General features: G+C 36.1%; 1 protein-coding gene across 4 annotated transcripts in view; it reads left to right on the forward strand.

Annotated features, from left to right (window-relative positions):
- The first annotated feature begins 2188 nt into the window (after positions 1–2188).
- LOC111507773 (band 7 protein AGAP004871) overlaps positions 2189–20720 on the forward strand; it is a 143246-nt gene continuing 124714 nt past the window's right edge. For 2 of the 4 annotated variants that reach the window (XM_074182690.1, XM_074182691.1), the window contains exon 1: positions 2194–2419. The gene's annotated coding sequence lies outside the window, so the exon portion shown is untranslated. Of the gene's footprint in view, positions 2420–20720 lie in introns of all 4 variants that reach the window. The other 2 variants (XM_074182692.1, XM_074182693.1) reach the window with 2 other exon arrangements.

Below are 20720 nucleotides of genomic sequence, written 5' to 3' on the forward strand. Positions count from 1 at the left end.
AGACTATTGCCGCAAGGTGGCACCAGCAATGTGTTCGTATATAGGAGGCATTGACAAAACTGAGAAAACATTTTAAGTAGTGGATGGGAGTATTGCCGCAAGGTGGCACCAGCAATCTGTTCGTATACGAAATGTAGAAGATTCATGCGCTAAATCTGAATTGGTTTGGTGGTTTTTGATACATTTATAATAATGATAATAGTAGATATACAATAGCTTTCTCAAGCGTAAGCTATTGTGTAGCAAAACACGTGTCGCGGTTTTTGTAAAACCCTTTTATAGTGAAAATCATACAATAAACTGAATTAATTAGTTTTTGATATGGATTTTCATCCATATCAATCGGCCAGTTCCAGTCAATGGGGAATGTTTCTCCTGACGAAAATCAAGTAGTTTTCATAAGAGAGCTCTGAAACAACGCATTTTAAACTTATCATTTCAACCTTTTTCTTTAAAAAATTATTTAAATACTTAAAAAAGAGGAATGAAATAATGCAATCAACATTTAAAGGGATTCGTTTCTATTTCACCATTTGGCAACATCGGTTATAGCTAATAAAGGACAATGAATCTGTTACCTGTATGAGACAAACAAAGATGACATATTTCAGAGGCGGGCTGTTCTGTTTACTTATGTTCCGAGACATTCTGTGACATACGACATTTTGTGCACCTAACCTATCTTCCTCTATATAAATAAATAACAAAACAACTGTTGTTAATGTGGCTTGTGGAGGTGGTATTGAACTATATAATTTATATTTTGCCTTAATCTTTATTTTGTTCAAACTTGCATTTGCTGTAATAACCTAGATTGAGGGACATTCCCCATTATATGAAAATAGCTGTTTCATGAGGGTTTTTTCTTCCAGTTTGTGTCTGAAAGTTACTTCTTTGCATGATCTACACATTTTTGTGATAAGATAATTATTTGAAGTTGCTTCTTTCCTTTTTTTTGAAGATTCCCATATTTTTTGTATCATGATGGAGAAGTAGAAGGCCAAAAACTTCCTTTTTCAAAAATTACTCTCTCCCAAAAATATACCCTTTCAATTTAAATACCCGAATATTTATTGGATATTGTTTCTTTTCTACATTCCTTTCTTGCACTTTAAGTTCATTATCATTAATATGCGGCTGATCATCTGAACTGAGTGAAAGTCATAATTTTTTTTCACAATCAAACAAATTATCATTCAGCCAGCCAATAATTTTTCTCAGATTAACTTTAGAAGTTTCGAAGACTTCATAACAATTAACTTTCACAAATGAAGATCGTGGGCGTATCATCGGCATAATATACTATATTAGGTATCGTCAAATTTATTAATTTGCGTTATTGTAAGCAAGAAAAGGGATTGGGCCAAGTTCTGTTCCCTGAGCTATACCCACATCGATTTGTAATGTTGCACTGAGCTTGCTACTAATTTTAACAGTGTTCGTTCTTTCAAATAATTCTACATCCGTTCCAAATGATGAACTCTAGTACCATAATTACACAATTTTCTTTGTAAGATTTCACGCGATATAGCAATGAAACCCTTTGCCAAGTCCTTAAATGCCGTAAAACATTCCAAAGATTTGTCCAAAGCCCCTATTGCTTGTTTCACGAAGTTGAATACAGCATTTTCAGTATTTGATTTGTTTATGAACCTGAATTGTTGTTGTGTTATTATATATTCTGATGTTTGCTAAATAAATTTATCATTCGATTTTTGATAGATTGTTCGAATATTCAGCAAAATTATTGATGACAAATTGGTCTGTAATTGAAAATATCATTTCGACTTCCAGATCTCAAGACAGGAGTTACTCTAGTAACTTTCCACTGGGACGGTACCTATATTAGCCTTTTTGTAACACAAATTTATCAAATAAACACCAGTGGTGTTAGTAAATATTTATGCATATGTTTCATCAGTTTGCTGGGAAAGTCACATTCTTCAGTTTTCTTTGCCTTATTTAGTCCGAAACGTGTGTAAATATGCCACTTCAATTTTTGTTACTGTTCTCCTTGAATTAAATGGCAGATTCCTACATGCCTTTGTCTGTAAATAACAAATTTACTCATAACATATTTTCCTACCCTAGGTGTGCGTATTGATTTCGACTTAATAGTCGTTTTATATTTAGTTCGTGAGCCATTAATTCTTAATGTCCGAAACACTGTCAACTTACAGATGCACAAATCGTTTTATATTTACCGTCCGTTGCCATATAACAGCGCACTATTTCTAAAACGAGCTTGCGCTGTCCGACAACGAAGAAATTACGTGGGTAATCCAAGTGCACCGTCCACGATCCTTGTTGACAATTTCCGCCGTCCAAATTGGAAACACCATCGCGAGTTTTTCTTATTGTCGATGTACAAATAAGCTCAAAAATATACTCTAACCTGGAATTGCGACCTAGTAACAAAGTGAGTTGTGTTATTTTTAATTTTTAAGTCACTGTGGATTGGTTTGCTGTGGCGCTTTCGTATTTATTTAACAGGCGCGTAATTATATTTTTAGTGTTTCCTTTTTTATATTACTTGATTGGTGAATCACTGTCTAATTGCGCATAGAAGCGTTAGACACTTGGGCCCGTGTGTAGTTGCTTTCATAATTTGAAATGATTTGAAAATGAACTTCATAACTATTTTGAGTAAATTTGTGACAAGCGAATTCGAGCATGTGCTATGCTAACACATGTGCTGAAAAGTCCCGGGAATAAGAAAGAAAACGCGTGTTTTTTGTTCAAAATTGTCTTTATTCATCAACTTAGTCTCCATCAAAAGTCACACAATCGTTCTAGTGCCGCTATAACATTTCAATACCACTTTTACTACTAACAATTTATTTTCCCAAGAAACATACAATGTTTATAGCAGGGAAAAAATAAACAATAATTCAAGAAAACTAACTATAACATAACTAAGTACGAACAGAGCACACAAAAAAAAAGATGAATCAGAACTGAAACTGGACAAAAAAATATAAATATACGTATAGTTCAAGCAAGGCCGTAGCCAGCAAACAATCCCGGGGGGGGTTTAGTTTGGTGGAACAGACATGAAATATAAAACAAACGAAAGAAAAAAAATTATGTTACATGATCATATATTTATTAGAAAACAATTACAGAAATATTAACATCTATTCACAAAATCATATTTAGTTTTCTAGCTTTCTTTATGCAGCAAACAAATCAATTACCTCCTCGATGTCAATTCTACGGTGGATTAACATTAACGCCAAACCGTTTAGTCGTTCTTGGCTTGTGGAGTTTCTTAAATAAGTTTTGAGGCGTTTCAGAGAAGAGAAAGACCTTTCAGGGGTACATGTGGAAACAGGTAGTGTGGCCAAGATCTTTGAAAGTTTGTACGCACATTGCCGTAAGGTTTTTCCATTGTGTTTCGGGAAAGTTTTTTTCAATATTCTCTTTCAAGCACTCTGTTCGTTTTGCCAAGGACTTGATAACATTTCTGATTCCAATAGTATCTGTATCTGTAGAGTAGGAAGGGTGAGTGTAGGCCCACAGCACTTATGACACATGTGACCCATTGCACATCCTCCGAGGAGTTGTCCATCGTCGATCCTGTCCTTTCCAGGAAGGTACACAGGTCACGTAGACATCTCCTTTATATCAGCAGGTGTAGGCCAAGACTCGCCGAACACACACTCATCTCTTATTGACCATAACTCCGGGCACTCCCATAGGACATGCCTGACAGTCTCATCTTCCTGTTCACACATTCTGCATAGAGGTGTGTCCACCAGCCCCATATTATGGAGGTGTTTTCTTAGTTGACAGTGGTCAGTCAGAGATCCTACTGTTAAGCGTAGATTTTTCCTGGTCATCTCTAGATAATTCTTTGGCGCCAGCTTCCCAGGGACGCCCAGGGTAATCCTGGCAAGAGTGCATCCTTTGATTCCATCCCATCTCTTTAGGGATTGAGCATGGGTGCAACGTTTGGCTTGTCGAAATCATCAGGCTGTAGGTGTCACTGGGTCCTAAAATTTTTAGTCCATCCGCTTTCTTGGCTGAAGAGTCGGCAATGCGATTACCTTTACTCCTGTCGTGCTCTTTAATCCACGTCTGTGCTAGTACTACTCCTGAGGTGACATTGCCTGTTCTAGGCTAATAGGGCTTATCTTCTATCAGTGCAGATTGTTTTTTTTTGCCAGAAATTCTTTTCCTGGTTATTTCTAGTGTGGCGATTGAGACACCAGTCAGTTCTGTTTGAATCACGCTGGTATTTTTTCCCATTCTCCACTCAATCCTTAGGCTTAGTGATCTGGAGTACACTCCACATCCTGAGCCTTCTTTGGTTTTTGAGCTGTCTGTATATATGCGTATTGCATTTGTAGCATCTGACTTTGTGTTTTGTTTTATTTGTATATATATATACAATCGATCGCTTCAAAAACACTTCACTATCTTTCTTCGAAAGCTTTGATTATTCCTCTTCCATATTCTCTGTTTCACTATCACTGTCATCATTTATATCAATAATGAATTTATTTCCACCATTGATACGGAAGTATCCAATCTCCATCTACTCCATCTTTTTTAACTGAAATTACTTTTTTAATCTTTTTCTGCTAGTCTTCTTCGGCAATATTAGATACTTCTTCTTTAACTAGCTCTATTACCTTCTTATGAAATTTTGGAAAATTATTTTTACGCCTGATTTGTTTCAATTTTCCCCAAATCACAGTACGGTGTCTTATTCACTGGTATTTCTTTTTCGCATTGTTCACCATCGCTATTGGAATCACTACACAGGAAAAAGTCTGCGTTGTTATCACACTCGTTATTACTATTAGTACTTGTCCAAGGACGCCACATTTCAAACAGATAACAAAAATTTTGAGTAATTATAACTGCACCAATATCAAATTTCAACACTCACATCGCGATCAGTTCCTGAACTGAACAGTGACAACACAAAGGCGATACTCATCCCTACATTCTATTCGTCACCGTAACATGACTTCAAATTCAATTTTATGACTCTTCAGCCAATCGTAAAACTCGGTTAGCAAAAATTATCCAATACGAACCGCCAATTCTTCAGTCCACGTGGACTAGTCGGCAGCGGCATTATTTCTCTGTATTGGTTTTTTTGGCCTTAGAGATGCCGATAGTTTCAACTATTCACAATACAGGTTACTTCGACTATACATATGCACACATATACACATACGGATATGCTTGAATATGATTGTCAACATGAAGATAAATGTACCCATCACATAATATATTTATATAAACAATACATTTTGTCTCAAATTAATCCGAATTTTTTGTTTATTAAATTTTTTTTGAACATTCGGTAGCTCATTGTAAAATTTGATTCCTCTACAATATATCGAATTTTGCCCAATAGTTGTTTTTATTTCCATTAATTTCAGATTGCCTGAATATCATTGATTTTGAAAGTCAAATTTGAATGCTTAAGCTTATTTCTGGCCAAATGAATGAAGGTACATCATTTGAATTCATGTAAGGATGACAAATTGAAATACATTTGTTTTTTTTTGTTTATGCTCCTTGTAGTTCAATTTGTATACAGGGCTTTTCATGATGAGCGTTAATTAGCCGTTTCTGACAAACTATTTAACGGATCAACCTGACAATTTCACAGTATGCATAAATCAATATGACCTACACGTCTAAAATATTTCAGACGAAGCGGCGTTGTCGCTTCTACTATAAAGTAGCGGCTTCTTTGATTTTTCAAATGGAACACCCCATATATAATATCATATTATGATTCATTATAACTTTGTCAACAAATTCATATACTATTTCCCTATACCTATCTATTACCGTTTAGAAGATATAAATTAATTTCGATATTTTTTTTACCAAACATGAACTTTTATAAATGCTGATAATCTTGAACTCTCTTGCACTAAAACGATCAAATTTGAAATGTAGTAGAGTGATACTATGAGGATCTTCACTCCGAGTCACATTTTCATTTGCCTCATACAGGGTCTTCAAAAAATGCAGATACTTTGATCTCATGAAAAAATGAGTGGAACTCAATTTTTTCAAATGGAACACTCTGTATATTTCAACATTTTTGAGCTTTACATCCAATTTTAGATTAACTTTGTTCAGATAATACTATTTCTATTTTGAACCGTTTTCGAGATAAACTGTTTCAAACGGAAATTGACATGGTTTCCTTGTTCATCACTCATTTTTGTAAAACAGATTTCGTTTGATGTTTCTCAATTAGTCACAGATAATACAATGAAAAGATACATGTATTTATCAACACGCGAATTATGTATTGGAAATCGAGAACTTAGTTTTTAAAAAGAAAATCGATTTCACATAAGACTCAAAAAGCGTTTATTCTCTTCGAGAGCAGTACAAAGAATGAATTTTTATTAAGACAATTATTACAAGATTTGAAATATAATGAGTTTGCAAAGTCTCGGGCTCCTGTAGATAAGGCACGTTTCTTGATAGCTGTTTCCACGTAACTCGTCCCTCCTCAGGCTGAAAAAATAACGGAGTTATTTTTTGAAGTTGTGGTTTCTGCGGATTCACAGGCTTTTTGGTTCTTCTTGAATATTTTCTGGAAATACTGCTTCAATTTCGGCAGGCTGAGCAGTATCACGATGACGATGATTACAAATATTATAGTCCCAAAAATAGTTGTTGTAGGAACTTGGTTTTGTTGCGATTGAATAGGCTTCAGTTGATTGGCTATTCTATCTATTTGGTACAGTTCATCAAGGTTGATTTTGGTGAAATTTGGGGTGTCGTAGACTTTTGGGGTTTTCAAGTCCGTCATTTCCAATTTGGGTAAAATCATGGGTTTTCCTTGTTGGATATAAATGTCATTTACATATTTTGTATCATGGATTTGGACTTCGCATGATTGTGGGATTCTGATCAATACTGGAGAATTGATTTCTAGGTATTGATCTGTTTTACATTTGGAATATAGGCGTTCTTCTTTGAAAGGGATTATCAATACTCGATCTTGTGTTACTTGTTCTACAATGGGATCTTGCACGTTGATTTCCAAAAGGTGGCATTTCTCTAAGGCTTTTCCTTCAAAAAGGTGAAGTGTGCAGTTATCCGGTGGCGCAAAGTTCTCCGGGCAGTAATATGTATTTTCTAGGAACGGGCAATCTTCTTTTTCGAACTGGATATCGCCCTGGTTCCGTGCCAAATATGGGTATTTGGGGAAAGACATCATGTGATTTTGGATAATAGGATATACATGATAGAATTCAAAGAATTTGGGCCTAACAATAGGGACGTGTATTGCAAAGATCAATTTGGTATTGACGAAACTGACTTGCGTTCCTAAAAATTGGTAATACGTGAGTGTATTCTTAAAATTTGGAACTTGATTTTGGTTATATATTTTCATTAAATATGTCGCCATCTCCTGAAGTTCAGTAGTAGATACAATTGAATTATGCAAAGTGTTCAGTTTTGAAAACATAATGGCATTTTCGATATTATCTATAAAGTTTATCAAATTCTGACAGTCTAAGTTCAATTGTAATAGTGTTCCTTGAAAACTAAGGTAATTATCGACATTTCTTATTGTATCACTAATCGTTACCTGAAATCTTTCCAAATCTCGCTCGAACTTCTCTTGATTCGCGTTGAAAATTCTAATGGTTTTGTTATAATGGTTTATTAATGTTTTAGACAAAGAAATTTGGAGATTGGTTTCGTGAATAATTTTTTCCTGATTATTTTCCAAAACTTTAATAGCGTTATTATAACGTTCCTCGTCATCAGAGTCGAGGTTGCCAAAAAGCCATTTGTTTACTTTACCAACTACATTGATTAGCCCTCTTTTATTGCGAGTATGGAATGAAGGTAATAGATTGTCGATTTTTCTCTGTAAAGTGCTAATGAGATATTTAGTTCTGATCAGCATATTTTCCGATAATCCGTGATAAGATATTGGGTTAGTTACATTAACTGTGGAAATACTATTTTCGATTGATTTAAAATTTTTATTCAAATTTTGTATCTGATCGATAATGATTTTAAGGTCCAAATAGTGTAGAAAGGTATGTTTAGTGTATATGAGTCTAGCGTTTCCTAGTTGTATTGGGAGGATAAGATTGTCTAGGTTGGTAACGTCTATGTCATCCTTACAATATGTTAGTTGAACGACCAGGCAAAGGAGAAGAAACTTCATCCTCTTGATTTTCCTGTAACAATGTTTGTTCTTTAATATTTCTGGGTTTTCTAGCAGAACTTTTATGATATGTTCCGGATTGTGTGATTAATTTTTTATCAGTTTCCTGATCGATAGTAACCTTTTTGAATTTTGGTAAATTTTTGTTTCGGGGTTTAGTTTTTATATAAACTGTTTTTCGACCCGTATATTGTGGGGCGTTTGACCTTTTTTCGTTTGCTCTAGTTATTACTTTTTCTTTAGTTGTTTGATTTGCTCTTTGTATATTTTCGTACATATTTTTGCTAACTTCCTTGTGATTTTGAATATAATTCGATATAATAACGTTATCGTTCATATCGAAGGGGTTAGAATCGTCAATATGTCCTTTGATAACTTCAAATGGAGTGAATTTGGTTACACTATGTATAGAATTATTATAGCTCAATATAGCGTATTTTACCAATTGGTCTGGGGTGAGGTTTTTATTTTCTTCTCTTAAACAACGAAAATGTTCAATTAAGGTAGAATGAAAACGTTCTACTGGGGAATTTGAGTTGCTATTCTTCGCTGTGGTGAAATGAAGTTGAATACGGTGAAGAGAGCAGAAGTTTTCTAAATCTTGATTTTTAAACTCCGTACCGCAATCACTTGTAATTTTTAGAGGTAACCCATGATGAGTTACAAAATTCAAAAGACCTTCAACTATTGATATTCCTGTTGCCGACTTTAAAGGGTATGCTTGGCCGTATCGGGAGAAAGCATCAATAATGGTCAAGTAAATATGGTTAGATATTCTAAAAACGTCGATGTGAATATGTTCGAATGGTTTGGATGCAGTGGGGGTCAGATTGAACTTAATGGCAGGGGGATCCCTGTCATATTTGTTTTTTAGGCATGTTTCACAATTGTTGATATAATTCCCTATATCTATAGACATATTCGGCCAATAATATCGAGAACCTAATGACATTTTCACTTCGTTCATTCCTCTATGACCGGATTTGTATATGTGGTAATACTCTAGCTTTTGCTTTTGTTCCTTCAACGTTTCTACGTCAGTCAAAAATTTTGTGCAGTGCAATAATTTGAATGAGGAATTTTTAAAAGTATTTTGGATAGTTACAGAAAATATTTCCGAGAGTTGAGGGTTTTTAAAGTACAGAGCATAATGCTGTTTGGGGTTCAAATATTCTCTTGCAAAAGTTTTAATTTGATTTTCGAGTTCGACTTTTGGAAAAGTGATGTATAGTCGGATATTTTCGAATACTTTTTCTCGTCTAACTTTGGTTTTGTCTATGTCTCCAACTGTCATAACTAGCTGATTTTTATATGTATTTAAAGATCGGTCTACTATTGGTATTGTCAATATAGGGTTTTCGGCAGAAGTATGTACTGTTTCCAAGTCCACCTCTGGTTCGGGGTTGACTTTGTTTGCCGGTTTTACTAATATATTAGAAATTATATTAACTCTTGGATTTCCAGTACTTGACGGCAGAGTATCCAATAGTGACTGATTTTCTAAGAAATCAGTGATATTCTCATTGTCTAGATTTGGAAGATTGTTCAAGTTTTCTAGTTCTTTTTCTATTACTTCATCAATGTCATCCAAATTAACATCGGTTGACATTGTTTCTAGTGCATTTATCTCAAAATTAGGTGGGTATCTAGAGAGGACATCTGCTGCTTGATTATTTTTACCATTTTTGTATTTAATGACATAGTCAAACTCTTCCAATTTTAGGCGCCATCTCACAAGTCTTGAGTTTGGGTCCTTTGAGGAAAAAAGCCATTGCAGAGGTTTGTGATCTGTATAAATCACAAATTTCCTGCCAAACAGGTACGGTCGAAAATACTTACAGCTCCAAACTATTGCGAGCAGTTCTTTTTCTATTGTAGAGTAATTTATTTCAGCAGAGTTTAGTGTCCTAGATGCATAGCAAATGGGATGACCATTTTGAGACAAAATGCTACCCAATGCATATTTAGAGGCATCGGTAGAGAGTTCGAAATCTTTTTCGAAGTCTGGGTAAGCTAACACAGGTTCTGAGATTAGAATATTTTTGCAAGTTTCAAAACAATCTTTGAACTCCTTGGTATGTTCGACTTTATTGTCCTTTTTTAGACATGAAGTCATGGGTTTGGTGATTTTAGCGAAATCTTTTATAAATTTCCGATAATATCCAAGAAGGCCTAGAAATGATTTAATTTCTTTTTGGGTTCTAGGTAATGGGAAATTTTTTATCTTTTCAATTTTGATAGGATTCGGTTTTATCCCATCTTTTGTGACTATATGGCCTAAAAATTCTACTTCTTTGCGTAGAAATTCGCATTTATCTAGTTGGATTTTTAATTTAGCTTCCCTTAATTTTGTAAGAACCAATTTTAAATTTTGAATATGTTCTTGAAGGCCGGTACTGAAAATTATGATATCGTCCATGTAGACCATGCATATTTTGTGTTGTAGGTCTTTCAGGACTTCATCCATGGCCCTTTGAAAGGTAGAGGGCGCATTCTTCAACCCAAAGGGCATCCTCAAGTACTCGAAGTGCCCGTTATCCACGGTGAAAGCTGTCTTTTCGATAGAGCATTTACTCATCTCAATTTGGTGAAACCCGCTAGCAAGGTCAAGCGTGGTAAAATATTGAGCTCTACCAAGTTTGTCTAGTATATCCGCGATATTCGGGATCGGATATCGGTCGTCAATAGTTTTTTCGTTGACTTTTCGATAGTCAACTACTAAACGCCATTTTTGTTTACCTGATGCGTCTAACTTTTTTGGCACTATCCAAATTGGTGATGACCACGGGCTACAGGATGGTCTTATGATGTTTTTGTCAAGCATGTCTTTTATCTGTTGTTGTACCTCATTTTTGTGAACATACGGATATCTGTAAGACTTTGTATGTACGGGAATTTCGTCGTTTGTTCTGATTATGTGTTTGACTTTCGAGGTAAATGTCAGTTTGTCACCTGGTTTAAAAAATATGTCAGCATATTCCTTACAGAGCTTTGTAATAGCGGATTTTTCTTCAGAGTTCATGTGATCGGTACGAATGAAATCCAGTATTTCATTCTTTTGTATGTGTGTGTCTGTCTGTTGTGGCGGGATAGAAAAAGCTTCGAATTTATATGTTTCAAATTTTTGCGATTCGAAAGGGATTGCTTCAATATTGTTGTTTAATGTCATCGTAATGGATTGATCTGTAAGATTTTGAATTTCAATAGGTGCTAGACCGTTTTTTGCTGAAGTAAGAGTTCGAGGTATAACAAGTTTTCCTAAATGAATTCTTTCAATCAAAATATCTCCATCTGAAATATTGACCGGTAAATTTTTGATAATTTTTTCTTTGGGACCTACTGAGAAACTGAAACTACTGTCGTTACTTTCTCTATATTTGAGAGGAATTTCTACATGTTCCCCAATCAATCGGTTATTTGTGAGATCAATATTAAGATTCATATTGATCAGATCATTTAAACCAATCACACCGTCGAAATAATCATGAAAATCAAATAAAATAAAGTCAATTTCATAATTACTATTAAATTCTGGAAAACACGGAACAAGAGCTCTATATCTAATGTTTTTACTACCTAAAGTTGTTTTTAAGACAGTGTTCGAATGATAAATTGTGTTTGGACATAAATTTTCTATTATTGTTGGGCGTATTATAGATTTAGAGCTACCTGTGTCGATCAAGAGTTTCGATTTGGGATTTTGAATTTCTATGTAAGGAAGGGCGTTGTTTGAGAAGACATTAAATTCTTCTATGTCAGGTTTTCGTCTTGGTTGTCCGAAGGAAAATTTTGGTCTTGGTCATTATCAAATTCTATATTTTCGTCAGGCTTGGGTGTTTCGGTATTGAAATCGTAGGAATTTTGATATTGATCATGTTGATACTCAGGAGGGGAGTATAAATTTTCATTAGAATAGAAAGGGTCTGACACAAATTGATTGTCATATTCGTTAGAATTTAATTCTTCGAAAACAAAGTTTGGATTCCTACGTTGTTGTCCATTTGAATTCAGATTAGTATTTCCGAAATTTTGAAATCCGTGATTTTGAAATTGTCGGTTTCTTGATACTACAGTTGGGTTTCTCGAGGTTGTCGACATTGGTTCGGGTTTAGGTAATCGGTTTTGTGGTATTTGATTAGGTTTGAAGACATTTTTTGGGGGTCCGAAGACGTCACGATTTGTTGGGAATCTAGTTTGTTGTTGCCTAGGTTGAACAGGTATAGGCTGATTTGGCCAAACTGGTTTTTGACTATATTGTGACTGGAAAGTGTTGAAATTTCCAGAAAATTGGGGGTATTGGTGAAAGTGGGGTTGGTGATTCAAATAATGTTGGTTATTGAAATTATGCCCTTGTGAATTATTACCAAATTGTGGTTTAGGAACCAAATTAGTCCTGGGAGTTGTATTTTTTGTTTCGTTTGAACTTCCATACATTCTTTCAAAGTTTTCAAATTCATTCGCGTACGCCATTGCGTCTTCCAGTGAAGCTGGTTTTTTAATATGCATATTATTTTTCAGGATGCCAGTACACCCTGCAATGAAGGTACTCAGTGCTGTTTTATCATAGTGATTAATATGACATAATTTTTCGGGTTCGGTTAAATTGACATCATTACTTATTCTCTGGACAACACTACTTTTCAACAGTTGTATTCTACTCCCAAAATTAATAAGGTTTTCTCCTTTATAAGGTCTAGTTCTCGTGAGTTCTTGAACTAAACAATCTAAGTCCCTGCGATCTGAAAAACTTTGGCAAAGAGCATTTTTCAGTTTTTCCCAAGTATTTAATTCTATCCTGTTTCCTACCATTGCTTCTGCTTTTCCTACTAATTTTTCTTGAATGCATTCAAGTATATGTTTTTGAAAAGCAGCATCTCCATACATGGCATAATCGTTCAACAGGCTTTGACAACGAGTTATGAATTTATTAAGAGTATTACTATCCCCATCGTAGGGTTTAATGTTTTCCAAACGAGATTTAAAAAGGTTCCAGTCGACCATTCGAGGTTCCGCTGGTGGCATGTTTGGAATATTTTGATTATTGTCTTCGACTGACAGATTATTTAATAGTTGTAAAATATTTTCAATATCGTTCATAAATTGTTGATTTTGATCAATAGAATTCAGTATCTATCGATCGGCACTAATTTAACTTTCAAGTTCAATATAGTTATTATTTGTTATTTTTGCAAGTAAATGTAATGTCAATATCCAATATTCAGTTGGAATCAACGTCACTACCCTATCTCTCCCAAAGTCCTTAAAAAGAGGGTTTAGGAAAGTCGAAAAGGAATTTGGCACTTACAGTTTGGTGATTGTAGTCTCCTGGTTCCTTTCCCGATTCTTTTTTCTGCAGAGAGCTCCTTGAATCCCTTCGATCCTCGCTGAAGAAGTTGAAACTTCAAAGTCACGAAAACGATTTCTGGCACAATGCAAATGTTCTTTTTCACGACCGCGAGAATCCTACCGACTGCGCCAATTATGTATTGGAAATCGAGAACTTAGTTTTTAAAAAGAAAATCGATTTCACATAAGACTCAAAAAGCGTTTATTCTCTTCGAGAGCAGTACAAAGAATGAATTTTTATTAAGACAATTATTACAAGATTTGAAATATAATGAGTTTGCAAAGTCTCGGGCTCCTGTAGATAAGGCACGTTTCTTGATAGCTGTTTCCACGTAACTCGCGCACTTATTTGTAACCCTCCTTGGCGCGCCTGCTGCCTTGTGCTTGGTAGCTGATTTTCAGGCTCCCTCTCCAGAATCGGAAAATATCAATGGTCATTTTTCTAAACAATATACGGCTGATTGATACCAAAATTTAGATAAAATAAATAAAGTTTGAAAAGACTAAAAAACACGCTTTTATAGCATACGAAACTAAAAAAAAAAATATAGTTTGAAAAACTAAAAAAACGCTTTTAAAGAACATCGCACTAAAAAGTAAAAAATATTTGTTTTTTGAATAAGCTTGAAACAATAACGAACGGAAAATACTAGTATTATTTGAAAAAAGCGACGGCGCTGGATATACAAAAATATGGCACAAAGCGCCCACCCTTTTTTCACAATAATACTAGTATTTTTCGTATTATTGTTTTAAGCTTATTCAAAAAAATATGTTTAACTTTTTCTTGATACGACCCTTCACCATGTGGTTGGCACAATCGAAAGATCATTGGAAAACAAAGATACCCTGATTGATCACCTCAACAATAACATTAACTGTTGATCAGTCCCAAGAAGACTGTCCAAGATAGCCCTTTTCACCAGGAAAAAAGTTTATCAGGCTTAAAACCTCCCAAAATCTTGAAAAGCAGATTAAACTTCTCTGAAGAGGTGAAATTCCTTGGTACTACTCTCGACAGGTACCTAACATGGAACTCTCACCTACAGAGTAGAGCAAAAAGAGCATATCACTAAGTCTGAAGATCAAATGGGGAATGGGAAAAATAAAAATTGCCACCAAAGAAATAACCAGGAAAGGAATTTCTGGCAAAAACACAACAACCTGCACTGATAGTAAACAAACCCTATTAGCCTTGAACAGACAACGTGTTAACTCAGAGCTGGTACTAGAGTGCCACCAAGATTTAGCCAAAGCCTCGGTAGATAATAACATTATCTTGAGGTGGGTTAAAGGGCACGACAGGAGTAAAGGTAATCACATTGCCGAATCTTTAGCCAAGGAAGCGGCTGGACTAAGAACTTTAGGACCCAGTGACACATACGGCCTGATGACTTCGACAATTGCAGAACTAGCCAAACACACCCATGCTCAATCCTTAAAGAGATGGGATGGAATCAAATGATGCAATCTTACCAGGATCACCCTGGGTGACCCTGGGAAGCTGGCGACGAAGAAATATCTGGCAATGACCAGGAAAAACCTACGCTTAACAGTAGGATTTCTGACTGGCCACTGTCAACTAAGTAAACACCTCCATATCATGGCTAGTGAACACACCTCTATGCAAGATGTGTGAACAGTGTCAGGCATGTCTTATGCGAGTGTCCGGATTTATCGTCAATAAGGGAGTACGTTTGGCGAGTCTTGGCCTACACCTGCCGATATGAAGGAGATGTCTGCAAGTGACCTGTCCACCTTACTGGAAAGGACAGGATGGTGATGACATAGGAGGACAACTCCTCGGGAGGATGTACAATGGGTCACATGTGGCCTAAGTGATGTGGGCCTACACTCGCTCTCCCTTCTCCACAGATACAGATACGTTGTCCGAACAGAACACCTATTTTGATAAAACAATTGTATTATTTGCACAGGTTGTCGAATGGTATATCTGTCCATGATGATTTGGCGAAATAGGCTGAATAAATGACAACTAATTTGACACATGTAGCTTCAACAAGATGGCTGTTAGCAATTGTCGAAGTTCGGAAGATCTTATATTTTTCGCAATAATTAGCAGCAATAATTGGATACCAACTGAGTTTTCACTCAGAAATAGCAACTTGATTTTATATCTTTGAACGACGATAAGAAACCACAAACGGTATTTATGAGCCGAGAATAAACTATTCAGAAGTGCATAAATATCTATCTGATAATACACCGCAAACTTCTGTATCTTCCCAACAAAGAAATTACCAACAAAAACCACTGATAAGTAAACATCAATGTGTGAAAAACAATAAATCCATGTTAGGATCCAGACAATCAGAATTTTTTCGGTTCCTAAGTTTTTCTACCGTCATGTGGACAGATACAGACTGAAAACCATTGAAAACGTACCCTGTCAGAACTACCAGGAAAATATCATTTCTCAAAAATCCAAAAATACGTCAAGTTTGTTTGTAAGGAGGCAAGTTTCGATCCGAAATTCTATTTCCAAGGTATCGAGTGGTTCCTTATCGAAAACTGTTTTCGATTCTTCTTCATTCTTCGATTTCGAAAATCAACACGTTTGATGCTATGGAGATGTTGGAGTTGAATCGATTTTGGAAAAAGAGGATTGGTGCGAAATTTCTAATTAAAACGAGCCAGGAGTAAATCAGTTGATATTTGAACTAAATAAATAGTGGAATACGCCAACTATAGTTTTCAGAGAGACATATTTCTACGTAAAAACCAAACCTTCTATCAGAGTTTCCATAACAACCATAATGGAAAAAATTCAAATGGAAATAATGGCCGTGTGGCACATTATTTTTCGAAAGTATTTCAATTCAGTATCCTGTATCAATGTATGCCAAGTATTGGAAGGTTATCCAGTTCGTTGCTCTTTTACGAAATAGGGAAGTTTATCACAAAATGGGGCCCTTTTCATTGCGTAGTACTAGTTTGACGGTTCCTAGATGTTAACTATCCGAATCGATGGATTAGAAAGGCTGCTTCGATACAATAAATGTTTCGGGGAAAAGTTTTAGAGATTAATGAAATCTATGCTTCAATTATCATTACTAATATACAAGGTGTCCAATAAATGTGTGACAGGCCAAATTTATGTTTTTTTCAATAGAATACTTAGATACTAGAATATTTTCACTCGATAGAATTTCTTGGGCAAAGTGCTTTCGAAATATATACGATTGTTTTGGATTTAACCAGGGGGTTCTTTCAACACCAAATAAGTACCTTCTACTCGATTAAATGGAATGAGTTCACCCATCAACATGTTTTCTATATAGGGGTAAACAAAAGTCGGGATCACTTTTTTCTTAGTTTTCCAAATGAAATACCCTGTACAAAGGATCATTCTAGAATAGTCCACACTATGACCTTTCAGAAAATGTAGGGATCGATTTCCATCGAAAATGTATCTAATTCTTCCCTCAGGGCTAGAGTGTCACCACGATTTAGACAAAGCCTTGGTAGATAAAAACATTATCCTGAGGTGGAGAAAGGGCACGACAGGATTAAAGGTTACCGCATTGCCGACTCTTTAGCTAAGGAAGCGGCTGGACTAAGAATTTTAGGACCTGATGACTTCGACAATTGCAGAACTAGTCAAACGTCACATCCATGCTCAATCCCTAAAGAGAAGGGATGGAATCAAAGGATGCAGTCTTGCCAGGATCACCCTGGGCGATCCTGGGAAGCTGGCGCCGAAGAAATATCTGGCGATGACCAGGAAAAACCTACGCTTAACAGTAGGATTTCTGACTGGCCACTGTCAGCTAAGGAAACACCTTCTAGTGGACGCACCTCTATGTAGGATGTGTGAACAGAAAGATGAAACTGTCAGACATGTCCTATGCGAGTGTCCGGAGTTATCGTCAATAAGAGAATGGGTTCTGCGGTTCTTGGCCTACACCTGCCGATATAAAGAGAGATCTCCCCTAGTGACCTGTCCACCTTCCTGGAAATGACATGATGGACGATGACCTAGAAGGACACCTCCTCGGGAGGATGTATAGTGGGTCAATGTGGCCTAAGTGCCTACACTCACCCTCCATATTCTACAGATACAGATGTATCTAATTCTCGAGATAAGTATGAAAAAGTTATGAAATAGAAGCAATGAAGTTTTTTAATTCAGTGGTGGACAAAACAATTGACAAATGAAAAAAACAACGTACAAATTTACAACAGAACTACGCATAAATGTATCAACAATTCCTCTTCGAACTTCAATTAAAGTTGGTTTTATGATAGATCGAAAAAGTTTTCTTATACTATTATTCATGTCTTCTACTGTCGTTGGTCTCTCCCGATAGACCTCTCCTTCAACATATATCCCCATAGATAGAAATCCGTAATTCTTTATTTGTCTATGTGGATACCACACTAACAGAAAATCTATTTACATATTTACCAAAACATACATTCTCCCACATATGGGAGTAGAATTAGGGAAGGAAGGGGAGGAAATGGCAGGAGAATGACTGTTTTGTTGAGTGTAAGGCCCAATTCACACAGAACGGACGTCTGGCAAAGACGAGGCTTTGACCTGGCCCGAACGTGGCGGAAGCATGGCGCATGTAATGCACATAGAGGGGCGGGACAGTGGCGAGAAAGGACGTTGTTGTGTACTACAACATGGCTTTTTCAAGCAGTGACGAAGATTGATTGGATTTGGTGTATTTTATCAGCAGGCCTGGTCTATCAGGCCTGGTCTTGGGCACTCCTACTACAATAATCAGCACAAATAAAATCAAATAATATTTGTCAACTTTTTCACCCGGAGAACCACGTGCCAAGGAACTAGCGTGCCTCTTCTTGTACGCCAAGAGAGGCGGCAAAGACACGAGGCGAGGGCAGGAGGGCGACCGCTCGCACCACGTCTCTCTTGTGAACATTGGACCATTTGTTTACATGAGAGAGACGCGGAAAGAACAAAGGTCCGCGTCTCGTTCCTAACAGAAGTTTGTTCTATGTGAATTGGGCCTAACAAGATGGCAGAAGACATGCTGCCACAATACGATATCGTTTTTATTTCCATGGAATTGTCATATTGTTTCCATAAAACGTACAGATGGAAGCCCTATGGTGATATAACACAATACAGACATTCCAATCCCAAGGTTAAAGTTACTCGTTCAAGATAATTCAAAGCCACTAACAATGTCGTACAACAAAATATATATTTTCATGAGGATATATTTGTTTTGATTTGTTTGGTACAAACAAGTGCATCACAAGTTCGTTAAGGTGGTCAATATTTTTATATATATATATATATATATATATATATATATATATATATATTTATTTATTTATTCCATTGTATATCTTTATTCCACTGCTGACACCAAATGTAATGTTTCAGAATTAAGAACACGCATGTGACATGAAATGACTTCAGTAAATATATAGATTGAAAAACTTCAACCTGTGAAACGGCGTCTTCCGGAAATACAATTTTCATTTCCGTGACGAATTCAATTACGGGCGGATTTTTATCGTCATTTTATAAGGCAGTTTGAGTTATTGTGGTTTCAGAGTGGATCGGTGTTTCAACCTACTCTAAAAGCTCTACGAACTTAGCTAGGTGGAATTATACTTTATTTATGTGCCTCCAAAAAGTTTGTTTTTTTTACTAATTACCCTATTACACTTCTACCGGAGTATCAAAAAACTTTGTTGAAAAATAGATAAAGACAGTGTGTATTCCGTGAGACAACTTCATCGAACTTAGTTCCAATCACTGACGAGGAATCTTGATGAATTTGGTTCATAGTATTGTAAAAAACGATAATAATAAACGAAACCAACATTTAACTTCGTTCAAGACATTGAATACGAACATAAATATCACGAAATTTTTCAATAAAACAAAATGGAATATCCTGGCTGTTCGTAAATTGTATCTTTCAGTGTATCCCATGAAATGTTTTGAGGACACAGATCTGGAAACCTAGCTGGCCACCTCACAGGACTGATTCATCTACCGCCGAACCTTTTTATTAGATACCCTCTATGTGTTGTGATGTTGATGTTGATGGTATCACATTGAAAAATCCGAGCACTAGTCTAGGAAAAAACATTCACATGGATAGAAATTTGACATGTGGAATAAAATGGGTTTCTATTTGTCTGCAGAGTATTCAATTCTAATGAAATGTACAACCTGGCAAATCTAGCCGTGCCTCTGAATATTTGATGCACAGCAGATTAGCCGGCGGAGTGGGGCGAGAGCTCTTTAACATCGAGGAACTCGTGTAGTAAACATCGTGATAGTAAAGTAAGTGGAAAAATTATTCTGTGTGATGAACTGTGAGTTATTTGTTGCCTTCAAACAGTAGACCAACTGAAAAACAAGGTTTGCGTGAGAACTGTTCGAAAAATCGAATTAGAGATAAAAAATGAAAATGACGATAGAAAAACATTTTCAAACTGCAAATGAAAAATATTTATCAAAATTTCCAAAATTGTGATGGATAATGGTGATTTGGCAATTTTACGCTGATCCTACGCTTGACTATCAGGGTAGCAGGGAGTCTTGATAAAAAGAAATTCATTAACTTTGATTTCGGAGGGTAAAGGTGGAAAATAACAGGACAATATTAATAGAACGCCAGCAAAAACGTTCTCAGGAAGTTTATCCCACATAAACGTAGTTATTCAAATGAAAGGGTTCTCAAATAGTGAAGTTCGAAGTGTACTGAGTTGAACCTCAAAACGATGGGCAGTCACAGTTCGTCGCGTGTTTCTGATATGTACCGCTTTTGGTGGAATCAAATGTGCCAAATCACTTGAACACCTCCCGTGAAATCATCTATAGAAGAGAGACAAATCTCCAACCTTTCTTCGATGTTCCAGGCTACCAAGGTTGCAAGTGATGTTCGCGTCTCCAATCAGGCGGATGACTCTTTTCTGGATGGAATCCAGCAGTTTCAGGGTATGCTTAGAGGCGGAGCTCCATACTTGAGAAGAATACTCCAAAGAAGATCTGATCTGAGATTTATAAAGCATCAAAAGTTGCCGGAGTGTGTACAGTTTTCTGGTTCGGAACAGTGTTCCAAGATTTTGAGAAGCAGTCTTTGCCATTCCAGCGACATGATTGTGGCAAGACATATTGGTGTCCATTCTTACCCTCAACAAACTTATCGAAGCAGAATGTGGAATTGTCTGACCTGACATT

This window comes from Leptinotarsa decemlineata, unplaced genomic scaffold, assembly GCF_025532065.1.
Source record: "Leptinotarsa decemlineata unplaced genomic scaffold, Ldec_3_MD MMD2_tig00026328_RagTag_RagTag, whole genome shotgun sequence".
Taxonomy (NCBI): Eukaryota; Metazoa; Arthropoda; class Insecta; order Coleoptera; family Chrysomelidae; genus Leptinotarsa; species Leptinotarsa decemlineata.